We start from the raw sequence: 20,530 nt of genomic DNA on the forward strand, positions 1-20,530 counted from the left end.
GGTGCGCCATCAGCGGGACCGGAAGATCCCACCAGTGTGGAAGATCTTGCCCTGTCATAAATACCCATCAGACAGACCTGCCACATCCAACTGTGATTGGTGGTGGATAATTAGACAAACTCGCTGGAGGAAGCTCCACAAATAACACCATCCACAATGATGGGGGAGCCCAGCGCATCAATGTAAAATTTGAGGCTCGGGCATTTTCTACAATCTTCAGTCAGGGGTGCCAAGTGGATGATCCATTTCAGCCTCCTCGAGGTCCCCAGCAACACCGATTCTAGTCTGCAGCCAATTTGATTCACTCCATGTGATATCAAGAAATGACTGAAGGCATCGGACACTGCAAAGGCTATGGGCCCCGTCAATATTCCAACAATAATACTGAAGACTTATGTTCCAAACCTTACCGCACCTGTAGCTAAGCTGTTCCAGTACAGCTACAACACTGGCATCTACCCAGCAATGTGGAAAATTGCCCAGGTATGTCCTGTACGCAAGAAACAGGTCAAATTTAACCTGGCCAATTACCACCCTATCAGTCTACTCTCTTCATCAGAAAAGTGATGGAGAGGGTCATAAACTGCACAATCAGGGCTGTTTAGCACAGGGCTAAATCGCTGGCTTTAAAAGCAGACCAAGGCAGGCCAGCAGCACGGTTCAATTCCTGTAACAGCCTCCCCGTACAGGCGCCGGAATATGGCGACTAGGGGCTTTTCACAGTAACTTTGTTTGAAGCCTACTTGTGACAATAAGCGATTTTCATTTCATTTCATTTCACTTGATTACCAATAACCTGCACAAAGTTTGAGCTCTGCCAGGGCCACTCAGCTCCTGACCTCATTACAACCTGGGTTCAAACATGGGACCCAAGTACTGAAATCAAGAGGCGAGGTGAGAGTGACTGCCCTTGACATCAAGCCCCACATTGACTGACTGGCATCAAGGAGCCCTAACAAAACTGGAGTCAATGGGATAAAATTCTCTGCTGGTTGAACTTCTACCTCACACAAAGGAAGATGGTTGTGGTTATTGGGAGGTCTGTCTTCTTGGCTCCAGGACATCATCAGAGGAGTGTGCTGGGCCCAACCATGAATTACCTTCCTTCCATCATAAGGTCAGAAGTGGGGATGTTCGCTGATGACTGCATAATGTTTACCAGATTGCATAATGTTTACCATTCATGACGATTCAGACACTGAAACAGTCCATGTCCAAATGCAGCACGACTTGGACAATATCCAGGCTTGGGTTGACAAGTGGCTAATAACATTCACGCCATAGTGTCAAACGATGACCATTTCCTACAATCTAACCATTGAGAGAATCTAATCATTGCCCCTTGACATTCAATGGCATTATCATCACTGAATCCCCCACCATCAATATTCTGGGGGTTACTATTGGACTAGCCCTATAAATACTGTGGCTACAAGAAAAGATCATTGGCTGATAAACCTGTGGAAAGTAGATTAACATAGAATTTACAGTGCAGAAGGAGGCCATTCGGCCCATCGAGACTGCACCGGCTCTTGGAAAGAGCACCCTACCCAAGGTCAACACCTCCACCCAACACTAAGGGCAATTTTGGACACTAAGGGCAATTTATCATGGCTAATCCACCTAACCTGCACATCTTTGGACTGTGGGAGGAAACCCACGCACACACGGGGAGGATGTGCAGACTCCGCACATACAGTGACCCAAGCCGGAATCGAACCTGGGACCCAGGAGCTGTGAAGCAATTGTTATATCCACAATGCTACCGTGCTGACCTCCTGGCTCCTATAGCCTGTCTACAATCTACAAGGCACATATCAGTATTATAGTGGAATACTCTCCCCTTGTCTGGATGAGTGCAATTCCAACAACGCTCAAGATGCTCAACACCATTCAGGACAAAGCAGCCCGCTTGTTTGGCATCCCTTACACGAACATTCATTTCTGACACCTCTGAGGCACAGTGGCAGCCGTATATATCTACAAGATGCACTGCAGAAACTCACCAAGGGCCCTTAGGCAGCACTTTCCAAACCCACGACCACTTTCGTTTTAGGCATTTAGAAAAACAAGGGCAGCAGATGCTTGGGAAGAACGCCAGTTGTAAGTTCTCCTTCAAGCCACTCACCATACTGACGTGGAAATATATCGCCATTCCTTCACTGTCACTGGGTCAAGATCCTGGAACTCCCTCCCTAACAGCATAGTGGGTGTACCTACACCACATGGAATGCATTAGTTCAAGAAGATAGTTCACCACCACCTTCTCAAGGGCAAATAGGGATGGGCAGTGAATGCTGACCCAGCCAGCGAAGCTCACATCTCAATTAATTTTTAAAGATTCACTTGGCACTTAGCTTCTTGAAAAAGGTTTCGGGGAAATAAATCGAGCCCAGCGACGAGATGAAGAATGTCTCCAAACCTGAGAATATTGTCTGAAAGGATGGCCAGACTATATCCCCACTATTCCGATACTACAGCAGTAATTTGACCAGTGCAAGTACTTCAGTCATTGATAACTTCCTCGTCTTCAATGAGAGAATAATCAAACTGCGAGCACTTCAGCTTCTATGTTTATATAGCACTTAGGGCAAAGAGAATCAAAAGATATGGGGGGAAAGCAGGATTAGGCTACTGAGTTGGATGATCAACCATGATTGAAATTAGCAAACGTGACACCACTGTTTAAAAAAGGAGGTAGGCAGAAAGCGGGTAATTATAGGCCAGTGAGCTTAACTTCGGTAGTAGGGAAGAATCTGGAATCTATCATCAAGGAAGAAATAGCGAGGCATCTGGATGGAAATTGTCCCATTGGGCAGACGCAGCATGGGTTCATAAAGGGCAGGTTGTACCTAACTAATTTAGTGGAATTTTTTGAGGACATTAACAGTGCGGTAGATAACGGGGAGCCAATGGATGTGGTATATCTGGATTTCCAGAAAGCCTTTGACAAGGTGCCACACAAAAGGTTGTTGCATAAGATAAAGATGCATGGCATTAAGGGGAAAGTAGTAGCATGGATAGAGGATTGGTTAATTAATAGAAAGCAAAGAGTGGGGATTAATGGGTGTTTCTCTGGTTGGCAATCAGTCGCTAGTGGTGTCCCTCAGGGATCAGTGTTGGGCCCACAACTGTTCACAATTTACATAGATGATTTGGAGTTGGGGACAAAGTGCAATGTGTCCAAGTTTGCCGACGACACTAAGGTGAGTGGTAAAGCAAAAAGTGCAGCGGATACTGGAAATCTGCAGAGGGATTTGGATAGGCTAAGTGAATGGGCTAGAGTCTGGCAGATGGAATACAATGTTGACAAATGTGAGGTTATCCATTTTGGTAGGAATAACAGCAAAAGGGATTATTATTTCAATGATAAAATATTAAAACATGCTGCTGTGCAGAGAGACCTGGGTGTGCTAGTGCATGAGTCGCAAAAAGTTGGTTTTGAGGTGCAACAGGTGATTAAGAAGGCAAATGGAATTTTGTCCTTCATTGCTAGAGGGATGGGGTTTAAGACTAGGGAGGTTCTGCTGCAATTGTATAAGGTGTTAGTGAGGCCACACCTGGAGTATTGTGTTCAGTTTTGGTCTCCTTACTTGAGAAAGGACGTACTGGCACTGGAGGGTGTGCAGAGGAGATTCACTAGGTTAATCCCAGAGCTGAAGGGGTTGGATTACGAGGAGAGGTTGAGTAGACTGGGACTGTACTCGTTGGAATTTAGAAGGATGAGGGGGGGATCTTATAGAAACATACAATATTATGAAGGGAATAGATAGGATAGATGCGGGCAGGTTGTTTCCACTGGCGGGTGAAAGCAGAACTAGGGGGCATAGCCTCAAAATAAGGGGAAGTAGATTTAGGACTGAGTTTAGGAGGAACTTCTTCACCCAAAGGGTTGTGAATCTATGGAATTCCTTGCCCAGTGAAGCAGTAGAGGCTCGTCCATTAAATGTTTTTAAGATAAAGATAGATAGTTTTTTGAAGAATAAAGGGATTAAGGGTTATGGTGTTTGGGCCGGAAAGTGGAGCGGAGTCCACAAAAGATCAGCCATGATCTCATTGAATGGTGGAGCAGGCTCGAGGGGCCAGATGGCCTACTCCTGCTCCTAGTTCTTATGTTCTTATGATCATAATGAATGACTGAGCAGGCTCGAAGGGCCAAATTGTCTGCTTCTATTTTCTATGCTACCTTCGTAGGATTTTTGGAGAATATCATCTAGGAATAGCAAAATGTCATGCGAGAGCACAGCAATTAGTCTAGTGGCCAAGCATTACTCGCTCTACAAAGGAAGTCGTTTTTTGCTGTAAATAGCCAAGATCAAAAAGAACCACTGTTACCGTCTACCTTTCCATCAAGACCTTGGGAGTAGCTGGGAATGGACTTACTTGAATTTAGGGGGAACATCTTCCTTATTGTCAATGATTACTATGGACAGTGGATTAGGTAAACAGATTGTATAGTATCACAGCAGAGGCAGTCATCAATCCTTCAATTTATGCAATGCATGGCATCATCGTGTCCGACAATGGGCCGCAATTTGCTAATGCGCTATTCCACAATTTTGCAACCAAAAATACCTTTATTCATGTAGTCAGTTGACCTTGCTACCCTCAAGCAAATGGAGAATCTGAGCGAGGGGTACATCCTGTCAAAATATTTATTGATAAAACCAAAGACCTTAATCTAGTTCTGAGTTATTGAACTTCGCCACTACTCAATACTTTCTCACCATTGAGTTATCAATGGGTAGGAAATTGAGAATACAGCTTCTATCTCTAGAACAGAAACTCAAACAAAATATCACAATGAACAAGCACAAGAAGGTGAAGCAGTGAAAGACCAGAACAGCAACCAGGCTTCAACTTTCACAGGCAGAGTACATAAGTTACCAGTTCTGAAGCCCAAGGAGAGAGTGTGGGTCCAAAACCAACAGAAGGAAGACCTAATCATTGAAAAAAAAAGTCTCCAGCAACATAGTATAGGATTGAGACAGACCACAGTACCAGGGAGAAACCAGTGTCTTAATGTCCATTAGAGAGAAACCTAGCACTCCGATCCTGATGAAGAAAAAAGATTTACGAAAAGTGCTACAGCCACCGAGAAAAAGATCAATTACATTGACCGAAGGGAGAGTACAAAATATCCTCTGACCTCAAAAGGAGATCATAACAAGGTCAGGGTGGTTGGTCAAGGCACCTCTGAGACTAACCTGCAAAGTCTGAGACTTTGGGGGGAACATGTAGGGGGATGTAAATACAATAGGGATAAAGACTTTGGGGAGGGGATAGGTGTTAGGTAGAGTAAATGGTTAACATTTTTATGCTGATGTAATAACGTCAGATTACATGATTGAGAAGCAGGAGAGACCTGGAAGGAGGAGATGCTCCAACTTTGTCTGGAGGTCCAATTGTGTAAATACTTGCAGTAAGAGTAATAGTTTTGAGAAACTACAGACTCTAGCAGCATACTTTGGAAGAATAGAAAATCCACCAAATCTCCATCCAGACCCAGAACACAAAATGACGCAAAGACACTCAGAACTTAAATTCATTAGGGGCGGTAGTGGCGCAGTGGTTAGCACTGCTGCCTCATGGCACTGAGGACCCCGGTTCGATCACGGGTCACTGAACGTGTGGAGTTTGCACATTCTCCCCATATCTGCTTGGGTCTCACCCCCACAACCAAAGATGTGCAGGGTCGGTCGATTGGCCTAGCTAAATTGTCCCTTAATTGAGAAAAATGAATTGGGCATTTTAAATTTATATGGTTGGTTAGTTTCTAAAATAGTCGCTCAAGGGAGGCAGTGGATACTAGCTATTTGGATTGCTTCAAAGAACCTTTAAGAAAAACAGCAAACAAAAATTGATTACCAGGTGTTGGGACACGAAGACAGGACACCAAATGGAAATATGGACGTTTCCACCACAGATTTTGTGTTTCTTTAAGCTAGACGCTCCCAATTTTTGTTTTAATCTGACCAGTCAATGTTGCAATGTCACAAGTAACCTTAGCTTCTGACTGAAAGAAAACCTGTTACTTTCAAGGACTGTGCTGTAATTGAGGGATTTGTAGGTTTAAGCTGTGATTAGAGCTGCCTGGGCTGAAAAAGACAAGCGGAAGAAGGGCTATGCAAAGGTTCCTAATGGTAGGCAGAGCGACAAGGAGGTGGATGAAGAAGACAAAACAATGGAAGGCGCAGAGAGGGAAGCTGGACCCTGACAAGGCTGCATGAAAAGGTCATGCACACAGGAGTCAAAGAGATACTACATGGTTTACTGGAAGAGAATACACTAAATCTCCAGATGCGGTGGGTAAAGAGCCTAGTGGGGCATGGGCACCTTACATGATGGGCTAGGGGGAGGACAGTTGAATTGAGGAACAAACCTCTTCTTGCAGCTGCTAACCTTTTTCCTCTCTGTTGCTGACATCCTGCATGGTCTGCTGAAGATAGGTATGGCACCGGGAACTTGGAACCCGCCAGCTGATGGCAGGCCGGGAAATCAACTGCCTTTCTGCCAGGAGATTCGGAGGGGAATGCGCCTATGCATAATTAATGAGGTTCCAAGCGCAGAATCTGGCAAGATCCCGCCATTCTGGCCAGCGGGAAAGGCACCCGCGGAGGCGCCCACCACCGCGCTTAGTCTCAAAACACAAAATTCAGCCCATGTTTATATTGCAGCAGATTTTCCCAAAAGCTTTAGAGAAAATAAATTCATCTTGCCTTAAAGTGAGGTGGGGAGAGGTGATATAACACTATCAAATGCATTAGTTTACAAATAAGGTATTGCTCAAAACTTAAATGATAGCATTGTCCTTATTCATTTTGTTTGCTTTTGTGGGGAAAATACAAATGCAGTAATTTTCACAATGTTCTGCCCTAGCACCACCTTGTGGGGAAAGAGCTTCTAAAAGTGTTTAATGGTGAAATTGAATTGTTTGATGCCAAAACACATGTGTGTATGCCACTGATTTACAATATTTCTGATTAGTTTTTAGCTTTCTTCAAGATAACTGATGTCAAGGTCTGTCAAGTAAATTATTCATTGTGAGTTTGTATAAATTGCTTTGCTCTGATGCTAAAATTACATCATGTGTTTGACTTGAAACCAGTTTAATGAATACATCTGGTTGAGAGTCTCTAATGGAATTTTTTTTTACAAACCAGTTAGAGCTATTCTGGTAAGACCACTTCATGCTTCAAAATGAGCTTCTATTTTGTACCTGATCAATGGAATTCCAAAACATTACAAGAAAATGTAGTTACGTTTTACAAGCTGGTGCACCCCACAGACCTTTACTTGATGAAAATTTAAATGTGCTGGCCAGCAATATTCACCCCCCAAATTTTCTTTGTGGTTGCATGGTCTAACTGTTACAACACGTGGTATTTTTGGTTTGGAGTGACGGTGCACATTTGATATCTTGGATAAAATTATTTGCAAGTAGCCTGCACAGTACTTTCCAGATTGCTGCATGCACGCAACTTAAAAAGGGGATCATTGCCTCTGCACCCACATTCTCCTATGTGCTTATTCCCAGAACAGTGCAGCCAGGATGTGGAATGTTTTGCTGCACTTGATTTTGAAACTGTGTCGACCATTTTATTTAAAGGAGAACAAGATAAAAGCTGAAAGAAAAATACTGGAATAGAGGGAAAGCTCAGGGAGATGCCGGTAGAGCAAAATGTCTCCGGTTAATGGGCCAGTACTGCCATACTTGTGGGCCATATTGCCATTTTCTGTGTAACTTTATTTTAATGATCTCTATGATCTGGTCCACATTGCAGTTTGTTTCCTTCCCTGTCCTTCAATTCTCATATAACTTTGTGTCCATCTCTCATACTGTAACCCAATCATCAGTTTACTGGGGGCAGTGGAACACTTGATTATTGTCAAAATCATCCTGGTAACAGATTATCATTGCCTGGTTTCATATACACCTACATGGTACCTACACACCCATTTCCTTTTCCCTTTTATGGCAATAGCTTTTAACCATGATGCATATTGTAAATTCATCTGTTTTGAAACAGTTACAAATATACTATTGATTAATGACTGGCAACATTTTTGCCTACACACTGAAACTTTTAAAAACTTGCCCAGCAACAGAAGCAGAGTAAGGTTAATGTCAATTCTACACTCCATGATGATGCCAAATAGTCCAAATAATAGCTAACATTGACACCCTAAGCAAACAATCCAGTGAACCAATATTTTACACAATTGTCAATATTCAGTGTTAAATGTTTTGCAGCAAATACTTTTCCTTCCAGTCAGGTTATTATGGTGCAAAAATGTTTAAAACTATTTCAGCTGCATTTTCTTGTTTAATTTTTCATGTTTTCTGTATTTTTTCAGTTCAATTATATGGTCCGCTGTATAGATTACAGGTCAAACCACCGACATGAACTCTGTCCCAGGTGCCTTTACTGAGTGAATATCCTGAGCTGAATTTAGTTGTTTCTTTAAGATAATGCAAGCTAACTGCTGAGTGTACCCAATTCATTTTTTTTCCAATTAAGGGGCAATTTAGCGTGGCCAATCCACCTAGCCTGCACGTCTTTGGGTTGTGGGGGCGAAACCCACGCAACCACATGGAGAATGTGCAAACTCCACACGGACAGTGACCCAGAGCCGGGATCAAACCTGGGACCCTGGAGTTGTGAAGCAACTGTGCTAACCACTGTGCTACCGTGCTGCCCCTGAATATTCTGAGCTGAATTTAGTTGTCCACTCAGCAGTTAGCAGGGCAGCACGGTGGCGCAGTGGGTTAGCCCTGCTGCCTCACGGCGCCATCTGGGATGGCAAAAAAATGGAATCTCCTAGGCCACCGAAGTGAAGGTGAAATGCGAAATAAAGGTGTGAGCGAGCTATTCACCTTTCATTAGTGGGGAGCATCCTCAATGAGCTAGCTATACAATGTTTAGTTGTATAATATTTTCTATTTATGTTGGACACTTTCTGTCTAACTGATTGCATGTATTTGAAAAGAGAGCAGCTCAGCTTGGAAGCACCATTTGTTTTAGGAAGTGATGATGTGAAAAGTGTGGTTGAGCAGGATGGATAGGTTTGAATCAGAACAATTAGAACTGGGGAATATTTGCCGAATATCCTACAGTGTGCTTTATCCAAGGCCATTAATCTGTGATTTTTGTAGATTGGGATCCACAAAATGTTGTTTAATAATCCTGGAGTGATAATAATAATTTTTAATATTGTCACAAGTAGGCTTACATTAACACTGCAATGAAGTTACTGTGAAAATGCCCTAGACGCCACATTCCGGCACCTGTCCAGGTACACAGGGAGAATTCAGGATGTCCAATTCACCTCACAGCACGTCTTTCGGGATTTGTGGGAGGAAACCGGGGCACCTGGAGGTAGCCCATGCAGACACCGGAAGAACTCCGCACAGATCCAAGCCGAGAATCGAACCTGGGACCCTGGCGCTGTGAAACAAGAGTGCTAACCATGTGCTACCTCCTATAATAAGAGCTGATATTGAATTATTAGTCACAATTTAGCAGTGGCTAGGATCATAACACTGACTGGATCAGGACATTGGGAAACAATAGAGTGATGCTATTGGTTTAGCTGAAATGGAGCTTATAACTAGACGGAACATGTATGGCTATCAAAGTGAGATTTTGAAAAAGAACAGGGTTCCATTGTGCAAGCTGTGAGCTATTCAGACAGTGACGTGGGCTGGAATGTCTATTCACATTTTTAAATATCAGACAAATCGTTTGACACATCCTTGTCATTATTGTCTAATCCCTTAATCATACCCTCATTCAAAGTGGCGTGGCATGGGACAACAGATTGAGCAGTCTCTTTTTTTAAAATTGAATAGTTGTATTGGAGAAATGAATGAGACAGAATTTGATTTGAAATCTAAATATGCAAGAAAAATTAACAAGTTGTCTCAAATATTGTCTGTTGTCAACCCCTTTCCCCTTCCCTCCTACCATGCATCATATAGACACATCTTGCCAGGGAGAAGTAAGCCGCTTTCTCCATGCAAGGCCATCTCCATTGGTGTTTTGTAACAGCTCAATAAATTCACTATTAATGCAGTCTCCCTCCAAGAGCAGCACCAGGCATACATGAGTTGTTGACCTGGGTGAAGCTACAACTTAGGACAACTTGCATGCCAAACAACGAAAACAACATGTGATAAACAAAGCTAAATGATCCCACAACCAACTTCATCTGATCTGAGCTCTGCAACCCTGCCACATCCAGTCATGAATGCTGATGGGCAATTGAACAACTAAATGGAGGACTCTGCAAATATCCTCCTCAATGATGGGGGAGCCCTACACATCAGTGCAATAGACGAGGCTGAAGCATTTGACACAATCTTCAGCCAGAAATAGAGTGGATGGTCCATCTTGGCTCCTCCTGAGGTCACCAGCATCACAGATCCCAGTCTCCAGCCATTCGATTCACTCAACATGATATCAAGAAACTGCTGAAGGCACTGGATATTGCAACGGCCATGGGCCCTGACAACATTCCACCAGTAGTACCAAAGATGTGTACTTCAGAACTTGACAAGCCCAAGTTGTTCCAGTGTAGCTACAATTGCATTTTCATTTCATTTCATTTCATTTACCTGACTAGACCCAGTTATGCCCTGTCAACAAAAAGCAGGACAAATGCAACCTGGCCAATTAGTTGGGACAACCAGTCTACACTTGATCATCAACAAAGTGATGGAAGGTGTCATCAACAGTGCTATTAAGCAATACTTATGCAAGAATGGACTATCTGTGGAAGGTACTGGGACGGTTTGGATTTGGGCGGGGCTTTATTGACTGGGTCAGGTTGTGTATCAGGCTCCTGTGGCAAGTGAACGGACGAATAGAACAACATCGGACTATTTTAGACTGCACCGGGGGACGAGACAGGGATGCCCCCTCTTCCCACTGTTGTTCGCGCTTGCTATAGAGCCACTGGCAATTGCTCTGAGAGCCTCAAGGGGCTGGTCCCGGGGGTGGGGGGGGGGGAGGGGGAGGGGAGGGGAGCAGAGTCTCGCTCTATGCAGATGACCTGCTTCTGTATGTATCGGACCCATTAGAGGGGATGGAAGAAATCATGAGGATTCTAGGGTTGGCCGGTTTTCAGGGTATAAGCTAAATATGGGGAAAAGTGAGATGTTTGCGGTCCAGGCGAAGGGACAGGAGAGGCGATTGGGAGAGCTGCCTTTTAGATTAGTAGGGGGAAGCTTTAGGTACCTAGGCATTCAAATGGCGCGGGAATGGGACCGGCTGCATAAATTAAATCTGGCCCGGCTAGTAGACCAAATGAAGGACGATTTTCGGAGATGGGATGCGCTCCCGTTGTCATTAGCTGGGAGGGTGCAGTCGGTGAAGATGACGGTCCTCCCAAGATTCCTGTTCGTGTTTCAATGTCTCCCCATCTTTATTCCGCGGTCCTTTTTTATACGGGTCAACAAAGTGATCTCTGTCTTTGTTTGGGCGGGCAAGACCCCACGAGTAAGGGGGGGACTCCTCGGGGGGGGGGGGGGGGGGACTCCACCAGTCCCGTGGTGGCGGCGGCCCCGAGAGTCTGGGGGCAATGGAGGAGACGTGGGGGCAGAGGGAGCATCGGTCTGGTCTCCAATCTGTAATAATCACCGGTTTGCCCCGGGAAGTATGGATGGGGGGTTCCGGATATGGAGGAGAGCAGGGATTGAGAGGATAGGGGATATGTTTATAGAGGGGAGCTTTCCGTGTATGAGGGTGATGGAAGAGAAGTTTGGGTTGGCGAGGGGAAACAAATTCAGGTATCTGCAGGTGCAGGACTTCCTACGTAAACAGGTGTCAACCTTCCCGCTCCTACCGCTAATGGGGATTCAGGACCGGGTAGTTTCCAGAGGGTGGGTAGGAGAAGGGAGCGTCTCTGACATTTACAAGGAACTTATGGGGTCAGAGGAGATGCAGACCGAGGAGCTGAAGCGCAAGTGGGAGGAGGAGCTGGGAGGAGAGATAGAGGATGGTCTATGGGCGGACGCGTTGAGTAGAGTCAATGCGTCCGCAACATGTGCCAGGCTCAGCCTGATACAATTCAAGGTTGTTCTCCAGGCTCACATGACAGTGGCCCGGATCAGCTAATTCTTTGGGGTGGAAGACAGGTGTGCAAAATGTGCGGGAGGACCAGCGAACCATGTCCACATGTTCTGGACATGTCCGAAGCTTAGGGGATTTTGGCAGGGGTTTGCAGATATCATGTCCACGGTGTTAAAAACAAGGGTGGCGCTGAGTCCAGAGGTGGCGATTTTCAGGGTGTCGGAAGACCCGGGAATCCAGGAGGAGAAAGAGGCAGACGTTCTGGCCTTTGCTTCCCTGGTAGCCCGGAGACGGATACTATTAGCTTGGAGAGACTCCAAGCCAACGAAGTCGGAGACCTGGCTATTGGACATGGCTAGCTTTCTCTGTTTGGAGAAAATCAAGTTCGCCTTGAGATGGTCAGTGTTAGGGTTCGCCCGGAGGTGGCAACCGTTCGTCGACTTCTTTGTGGAAAATGAATCGTCAGCAGAAGGGGGTGGGTTAGTTTCGCTTAGAGTAGGGGGTTAATAAAGGTGGGACCTGTGAGGGAGGGAGACGGCTTTTGCACTATGTTTATAGTTTCATGTACATTGTTTATTGTGTTGTTATACCAGAAAATACCTCAATAAAATGTTTATTAAAAAAAAGCAATACTTACGCAGCAAAAACGTACTCTATGACCTTCAGTTTGGATTCTGCCAGGGCCATTTAGCTCCTGATTCATTACAGCCTTGGTCCATACATGGACAAAAGAGCTGAAATCAAGGGCTGAGGGGAGGGTGACTGACCTTGATATGAAGGTCATATTTGACTGTGTGGCATCAAGAAGCCCGAGCAAATCTGAAGTCCATGGGAATGTGGGAACAACTATCCACTGGTTGGAGTCATATCTAGCACAAAGGAAGATGGTTGTAGTCATTAGAGGTTAATTTCTCACTCCTAGGATATTGCTGCATGAGTTAATCAGGTTACTGTAAACTCCTCAGATACTGAAGCAATCTGTCTCCAATCTGTCTCTGGACAATATTCAAGCTTGGACTGATAAGTGGCAAGCAACAGTCAAGCATTGAAATGAAATGAAATGAAAATCGCTTATTGTCACAAGTAGGCTCCAATGAAGTTACTGTGAAAAGCCCCTAGTCGCCACATTCCGGCACCTGTTCGGGGAGGCTGTTACGGGAATTGAACCATGCTGCTGGCCTGCCTTGGTCTGCTTTCAAAGCCAGCGATTTAGCCCTGTGCTAAACAGCCACTGCTGTTCAACATCTTCAACAAGAGAGCATCAAACCACCTCCCCATGACATTCAATGGCATTACCTTAGCTGAAACCCCATCTTTAAACATCCTGAGGATTATCACTGACCAGAAACAGAACTAGACCAGCCATATAAATACTGTGGCTATTGGAGCTGGTCAGAGGCTGAGAACTCTGTAGCAAGTAACTCGCCTCCTGACTCCCCACAACCTGTCCACTGTCTACATGGCACATGCCAAGAATGTTATGGAATACTCCACATATCTGGATGAGTGCAACTCCAGCACTGCGGAAGCTCAATGCCATCCAGAATAAAGCAAGCCACTTGATTGGCACACCATCCACTTCCTCCACCACCAACTCAGTGGCAGCAATGTATACTATCTGCATGGTGCACTACAGCAACTCACCAAGGCTCCTTTGAGAACACCTTCTAAACCTGCAATCTTTACCACCTAGGAGCGGCATGGTGGCACAGTGGTTAGCACTGCTGCCTCACAGCTCCAGGGACCCGGGTTCAATTTCGGCCTCGGGTGACTGTGGAGTTTGCACTTTCTCCCTGTGTCTGCCTGGGTTTCCTCCGGGTGCTTCGGTTTATTCCCACAGTCCAAAATGTGCAGGTTAGATGGATTGGCCATGATAAATTACCCCGTAGTGTCCAAAAGGTTGGGTGAGGTTACTGGATTACGGGGATGAGGAGGAGGTGTGAGCTAAGTAGGGTGACTCGATGGACCGAGTGGCCTCCTGCACTGTAAATTCTATGATTCTAGAAGGTCAACTCAGTAGAAAAGCAAGCTGTGAAGACGATACAAAGAGTATGCAAGAGGTATCGATTGGTTAAGTGAGTGGGTAAATATTTGGGAAAATATACAGATTTGGGAAAATCCGTTTTGGCAGGGAAAATATAAATAAAATATTATTTTAATGGAGAGACTGCAGAATGTTGTACTACAGAAGTATTTGAATGTTCTTGTACATGAATAAGGAGTCTTCCATTTAAGGCGGAAATGCTTAATTTCTCTCCCACTGAGAGTACTGAAGACTGATCTCAGCCATGATTTTATTGAATGGCAGAGAAAGCTACGGGTGCCAAATGGCCTATTCCTCCTAGTATGTATGTGCATAGGCTGGGTTACTAAATATATTCAAGGCTGAGTTAGACAGATTTTTTATCTACCGAGGTGGGGGGTAGAGGGTTATGGAAGGCAGGCACAGAAGTTGGGTTAAGGCCACAATCAGGTCAGCCATGATCTTATTGAATGGTGGAGTAGGCTTGATGGGCCAAATGGCCTACTGCTCCTAATTCATATATTATTTAGTACTGTCATCATCAGTAAAACAATGGGAGTTATATTGGCCAGTTAGAAACTTTTGAGAAATATTTATTTTTAAAGGTGATGTTAATCAAACTGGCTGGGATTTAAAATAAAGTCAAGCAATTGGCATTCAAAATTATGACTGTGTTCCGAAAGTGGGGCATTTCCAGTAGGGGTATCACTTGCAAAAGGGTGCGACAGTGTAGGGAAAGTTAAAATCCAAGTTTTAAAAATATTGTAATTGCAGTTGAAATACAAGCTGCGTTGTTCTAAGTAAGTCGAGATCAGCTTGGCGGTGAAACCTTACGCTAACCTCTCGGCTAGACTGCAAAGGGAGTAAGTCAGGTATCAATGTGAGTGATGGTAAAGACCACTATTCAGAAGTCACAATTTTAAACTTGTAAACCAATAGGGGGCAAGAGGGGGGGTATCAAACACAGGCATAATACTGGCACAAGTGTTGCCTGTGTCTTCTCTCTCTTCGCCTTTGTTCTCCTCCAGTTGTTTTCTTCCTCATGCCCTGCTGGGCTTTTGCTTCTTTTATTTTGTATTTTTGTAGTTTTTTTGAAGTGTACAAACTTGATTTTTGCAATAAAACTCAATCTCGCACGTCCACCGGACCCTCGTCCAATAAGAGATCCTACAGTCAGATTTATAATTGCAAGGTTTTCTGTATTTCTGTCTTGTGTGAGCTAAACGCTCTGCCTCTTCTTTGGAGACATGTTGGAATATTTATACACTTGTGTTGAAACTCCAAATGGCCTGAGCTGAGTTGAAACTCCGAATGGCCTGAGCTGTCAGAAGTGACTGAGCATCCAGAGTAGGTTGTGAGCAGTGAAATTAAAATTCACCAAATTCCTAATAGAAGGCAAACTATATCTATTTTCTTAATTTGATAAATGACCTAGTTTTTTTTGTTTCCCTGCTTGCGGACATACCTCTCTTACTTATCCTTTTTGTATATGGAAGCAAGCACAAAAATAATCCCAATGGCACATGATACAGGACTTCAAAAAAAGTATTGAATTTGCACCACTGCATTGTCAGTTGTCATAAATATGAGCTTTATAAGATTGTTTTATGTTTCGGGGATATGGGTGAGATATGGGCTGGTTTAGCACACTGGGCTAAATAGCTGGCTTTTAAAGCAGACCAAGGCAGGCCAACAGCACGGTTCAATTCCCGTACCAGCCTCCCCGAACAGGTGCCGGAATATGGCAACTAGGGGCACAGTAACTTCATTTGAAGCCTACTTGTGACAATAAGTGATTTTCATTTTTCATTTTCATTTCATTTCAGCTTCCGGCTGTTCACGCTGGTGGGATCCTCCGGTTCAGCTGATGTAAATGCTGCCACCAGCAGGCTGTCTTGGTGAAAAACACATCACGGGGAGGCCAGAGAATCTTGCGCTATGTCTTTAGTGTAAAATGAAGGCGGTTGTATGACCTGTTCTGAAGTCTGCCTGATAGCAGGCCTGGGTGTTAACAGGCTGTTAATTAAAGGAAAGCCTGAATTGTATGACTGGAAAGAAGGTGCAAGGTGTTCACACTTAAACACAAATGCTGGCCCCATTCGGGAACGGCATTGTCGGGGAGTAACGCCAGATCCTAGGGTCAGCGACGGCAGTAAAAGTCGGGAGACAGCGCACAGAGAAGAAGGATGTCAAAAAACAGCCAAAAAATGGCTGTGAAAAAAGCGGCTGAAAGTCCGTTGGGCAGTGGAAAGGTCACCGCGGGGTCAGCAAAGAAAATGGAGGCTGGAGCACCAGGGGAAGCCGCAGTGCTTACGGCTGAAGAAATAACTAAGGTGGTGGCTACGGAATTCGAAAAGCAGTTGGCGCAGATTGCGAAATGCATGGAGACGGTGAGGAAGGAGATGAGGGAGGTTTTGAGTGTGCTGGTGGAGGAGGCGATTTCCCGGTGATGACGGCTGTGGCGAGCGCAGTGGCGAAGGTGCGAGAGCAAGGGGAGGCGCTGAAGGAAGTGGAGGAGACGTTATTGCAGCACGGTGATCAACTTGCCTCGATGGGGAAGGAGATGGGGAAGGTGATGGACACTAACAAGGATCTGCAAGGAAAAATGGAAGACCTGGAAAACAGATCCAGGCGACAGAATTTGAGGATTGTGGGGCTACCCGAAGGAGTTGAAGGACCGAAGCCGACTGAGTATTTTGCCGCGATGCTGGCAAAACTATTGGGGGAGGGGGAGGATCCCACCCGATATGAACTGGATCGGGCTCATCGGTCGTGGAGGCCTGTACCAAAGGCGAGTGAGCCACCAAGGGCAGTGATTCTGTGCTTCCGCAGGTACAGTGTGAAGGAGAAGGTCCTGAGCTGGGCCAAGCAGAAGCGGGTGGTGCAGTGGGCTGGAGCTGGTATACGTGTATACCAGGACTTTACGGTGGAGCTGGCGAGGAGGTGGGCTGCCTTCAACCGGGTGAAGAGGGCACTGTACATTAGCAAGGTGCAGTGCGGCATTGTATATCCAGCGAATCTTGAGGGTGACTTTTAAGCTCAGGGACTTTTATTTTGGAACGGCGGAAGCAGCGGAGGAGTTTGCGAAGGCAGAAGGACTGTGGCAGAACTGACAAATTGAGGAATGGCCATGTGCCAATGTAACCTCATGACTGTATTTTCTTCTTTTTTGTATCACTGCGCGCAGGTGTAGAGGCTAAAGGAGCCAATATTGTATATATTTGGACAAGGGAAGGGATGGGACTTTCACTCGAAATGAGGGCTCTTTGGTGTGTAGGTGGATATGCGGGGTTTGTGTGCTAAAAGGGGATCTTTGGGCTTTCCTAGGGGGAAAGGGACCCGGACGGGGGCCTCCACGTTGGCCGGTTTAAGCCGGCCAGTGAACAGGAGTGAGGTGGGGGGAGGGGCTGCGGCCATCGGAGCCTGGCAGAACAGGGTCCAAGTGGTCTAGCCGGGGTGGAAAGTTGGGGGGAAGGAACAGAGGTTGGGAGGAGGAGTTTTACAAGAGGCAGTGGACGGGAGGAGCTGGAGACTTGGGGGGGGGGGGGGGTACAACTCTGGGGTATCATGTACGGTACTCTCTGAGAGGTTGGGGGGGGTGGGTGGGGGGGTTGGGAAGCTGTGTAGATTAAGGGTGACTACGGGTAATCCCTGATTCCTTTTTGTTCTTTGTTTATGTAAACATGCGGGTTATGGGATCGTTGTTATTATGGGGATAGACATATCTTGCTGATTATTGTTTATTGTTGATGGGTGTAAATGTGGGAGAAAATGTGAAAAAGGAAAATAAATTTATTTTTTTTACAACACAAATGCTGCTGCCATTGTTTCTATAGTGGTTAGACAGCTAGACTCTAATCGCAGGAAGGTGTTGAGAATATCGGATTGTAAATAATTATGCTTTAAATAGCCCATTTACGTCATACAAGAGAGTTGGGGTCTCAAGGATAGCTAATCATCATTTCTACCAAAGTTCATGTGATTCACACTGCCATGTAGATGGGCTTAATTGGTGGCACGGTGGCGCAGTGGTTAGCACTGCTGCCACTGTGTCTTTAGGATCGCGACCACCGCTTCGTACGTGGCTGCGTCCTAAATCGTACCCGGGATTCGGTGGCTCACCCGGGCGTCGAGGAGGCGCAGCTTGAGGGCGTCGGAGGGAGGCGTTGCAGAGGAGTCGAGGTAGGCCTCAAAACAGCGGAGCCAGTGGGAGAAGATTTCCTTAGCTTCTGCTGCTCGTGCGTCGAGTTCCAATTTATCAGGCTTCAGAGCGGCTTCCGTAGTGATGTCTTTGTGTAATAAATTGATGTACCATTAATCCACTGCTAGACGATGAGAGCGAGAGAACATGGGCTTTATTACACAAGAACTTGCCTGCCTGAGATCGCTGTAACAACTGAGCGCTGCCCCAGGCGGCCGTTCTATATACCAGCCGGGGGGGGGCAGAGCCCACCAGGGTTCCAGTACACTACATGGAAAAGGGATCATATTACAGTAATCTACAGACAACTTAGTCTGGTGAATACATTCACCACATTCACCCCGTTTTTAAAAAAAAAAAGAGGTCCAGCGGGGGTGAAGTGGGGTCATCAAATGTTCAGTCTGTCTGGAGGCCGGACTGTTCTATTGGACCTCCTCAGCCCCAGCGGTGCTCCGGGTGCTGCCGATGTAGTCGTTGGCTCCGGGAGCGTGTCGTCTGGAGCTTCGGTCCGGCGTGTCGGTGACGGTTGAGGAGTGGGGGTAGACAGGGGGAGGTGGATGGCGGCAGAGGGGAAAAGGGATCATATTACAGTACTCTACAGACAACTTATTCTGGTGAATACATTCACCACATGGTGTCCATGGGGATTGTAACTCGGTCGATTTTTGAACTATTCCTGTGGTTCATATAATGGCTCCCAACCCTCTCCCAGTACCAGTGAAGACTTTGCTTACCCGCTTATTCTCGACATCTATTGAATCAAATGTTAATGAAAAACCATGGGCGGTATTCTCCACCCACCCCCCCCCCCCCCCCCCCCCCCCAGCTGGGTGGGAGAATTGCAAGGGCGCCGCGCAAATTGCGCCACGCCGCCTCGACCGCTGCACACGATTCTCTCCCCCCCCCCCCCGAAACCAACGGCACGCAAATCGCGCCGGGCCGCTCGGAGAATCGACACAAACGGCAAGCGGCGATTCTCCGGCCGCGGTAAATGGCCTAGTCCCACCGCTACCGTCCACACCTGGTCGCTGCCGGCGGGTACTCGGCGCGAAGGCTTGGGGGGGGGGGGGAGGGAGAGGTGGAGGGTGGCTCCGTTCCGGGGGGGGGGGGGGGGGGGGGGGCCTCTGAGTGGCCTGGTACGCGATCGGGACCAATCGAGCAGCGGGCTGGCATCTCTGTCGGCGGGCCTCCTTCCGCCGGCGAGCCTGGATCCATCCGCCATGTTTGTGCGGGGCGGCCTGGGGGAGGATGGCCACCACGCATACGCTAGTTGGCGCCGGCCCAACTGCGCATGCGCAGTACCAAAGTCTTTTACGCGGCGCCGGGTCTCTGATGCCGTGCCGAGGCCCTGCCCCCGTAAATCGTGCGACGCCCCTGCTAGCCCCATGGAGGTGGGAGAATAGGGGTCTGGGAACGGGCGCCGGAGTAAAACACTCCGGTTTTTACTCCGGCATCAGCACTTCCGACTTCCGTTGGGAGAATCCCGCCCCATGTTTCCACCGTAACTTCAAATTGTATTAACTACTCTTGGGAGTGAAATTGAACATGGGCAATGATACAAAGTGGGCTTTATTACATTTACCATTTCTTAGATGCCTCATACTATATCCAGTTCCACCGATTTTAATAGGGGTAATTTTGGCAATGGGGGAGTAAAGGCAATTCTGCCAATTCACTACCACCTCCTGCTTTGGTTCGGTCGGCTTCACTGACATTCGTATTCTGCCAACACAACTGTGGTGGGAAAAAGACAAAATAATCTTTTTGTGATGTTGATTAAAGGACAGATTTTTACCAAAGGCAAATCCCCTTAAGTGATGAGCAACAAATGCCAGGCGCCCCCCCCCCCCCCCCCCCCGCAGAAAAGAATTGCGTCTCCCATGCCTAGTTCACCTCAACACTCTTTTACGAAAATATAGCAGAAGGGGAACAAAAGGTGAAATCACTTGCCGAATTTGGAAATAATGGACTTCTGGGCCGCCTGCTGCATGTCCTAGCTTATGGGAGGTGACCCAGTAACAGCCGTCAATGTGGGAGGCCCAACGAGAGAGGGAGAGAGAGAGTCCGTCAGTGCGCGGCCTGGACGCCGGCCAGCAGTCCTACCTGGGCCCTGCTGCTGAGGGAGGTGAGCACAAGGCAGCGGACGGACGGGGTGCGGGAGGCCCTCAAAACGGAGGCGCTCCCGAAGGCCGCAGGAGGTGTCTGAAAACAGGGAGCGCGCAGACCACCACC

At 46.6% G+C, this 20,530-nt stretch overlaps 1 protein-coding gene across 6 annotated transcripts in view; it reads left to right on the top strand.

Moving 5' to 3' along the window:
* zbtb38 (zinc finger and BTB domain containing 38) overlaps positions 1-20,530 on the top strand; it is a 105,258-nt gene that overhangs the window by 78,653 nt on the left and 6,075 nt on the right. Inside the window, exon 1 of one of the 6 annotated variants that reach the window (XM_072473960.1) lies at positions 20,374-20,423. The exons of the other annotated variants lie outside the window; for them this stretch is intronic. The gene's annotated coding sequence lies outside the window, so the exon portion shown is untranslated. Of the gene's footprint in view, positions 1-20,373; positions 20,424-20,530 lie in introns of those variants that run through there. 6 annotated transcript variants of the gene reach the window in all.

This window comes from Scyliorhinus torazame, chromosome 14 (assembly GCF_047496885.1).
Source record: "Scyliorhinus torazame isolate Kashiwa2021f chromosome 14, sScyTor2.1, whole genome shotgun sequence".
Classification (NCBI taxonomy): domain Eukaryota; kingdom Metazoa; phylum Chordata; class Chondrichthyes; order Carcharhiniformes; family Scyliorhinidae; genus Scyliorhinus; species Scyliorhinus torazame.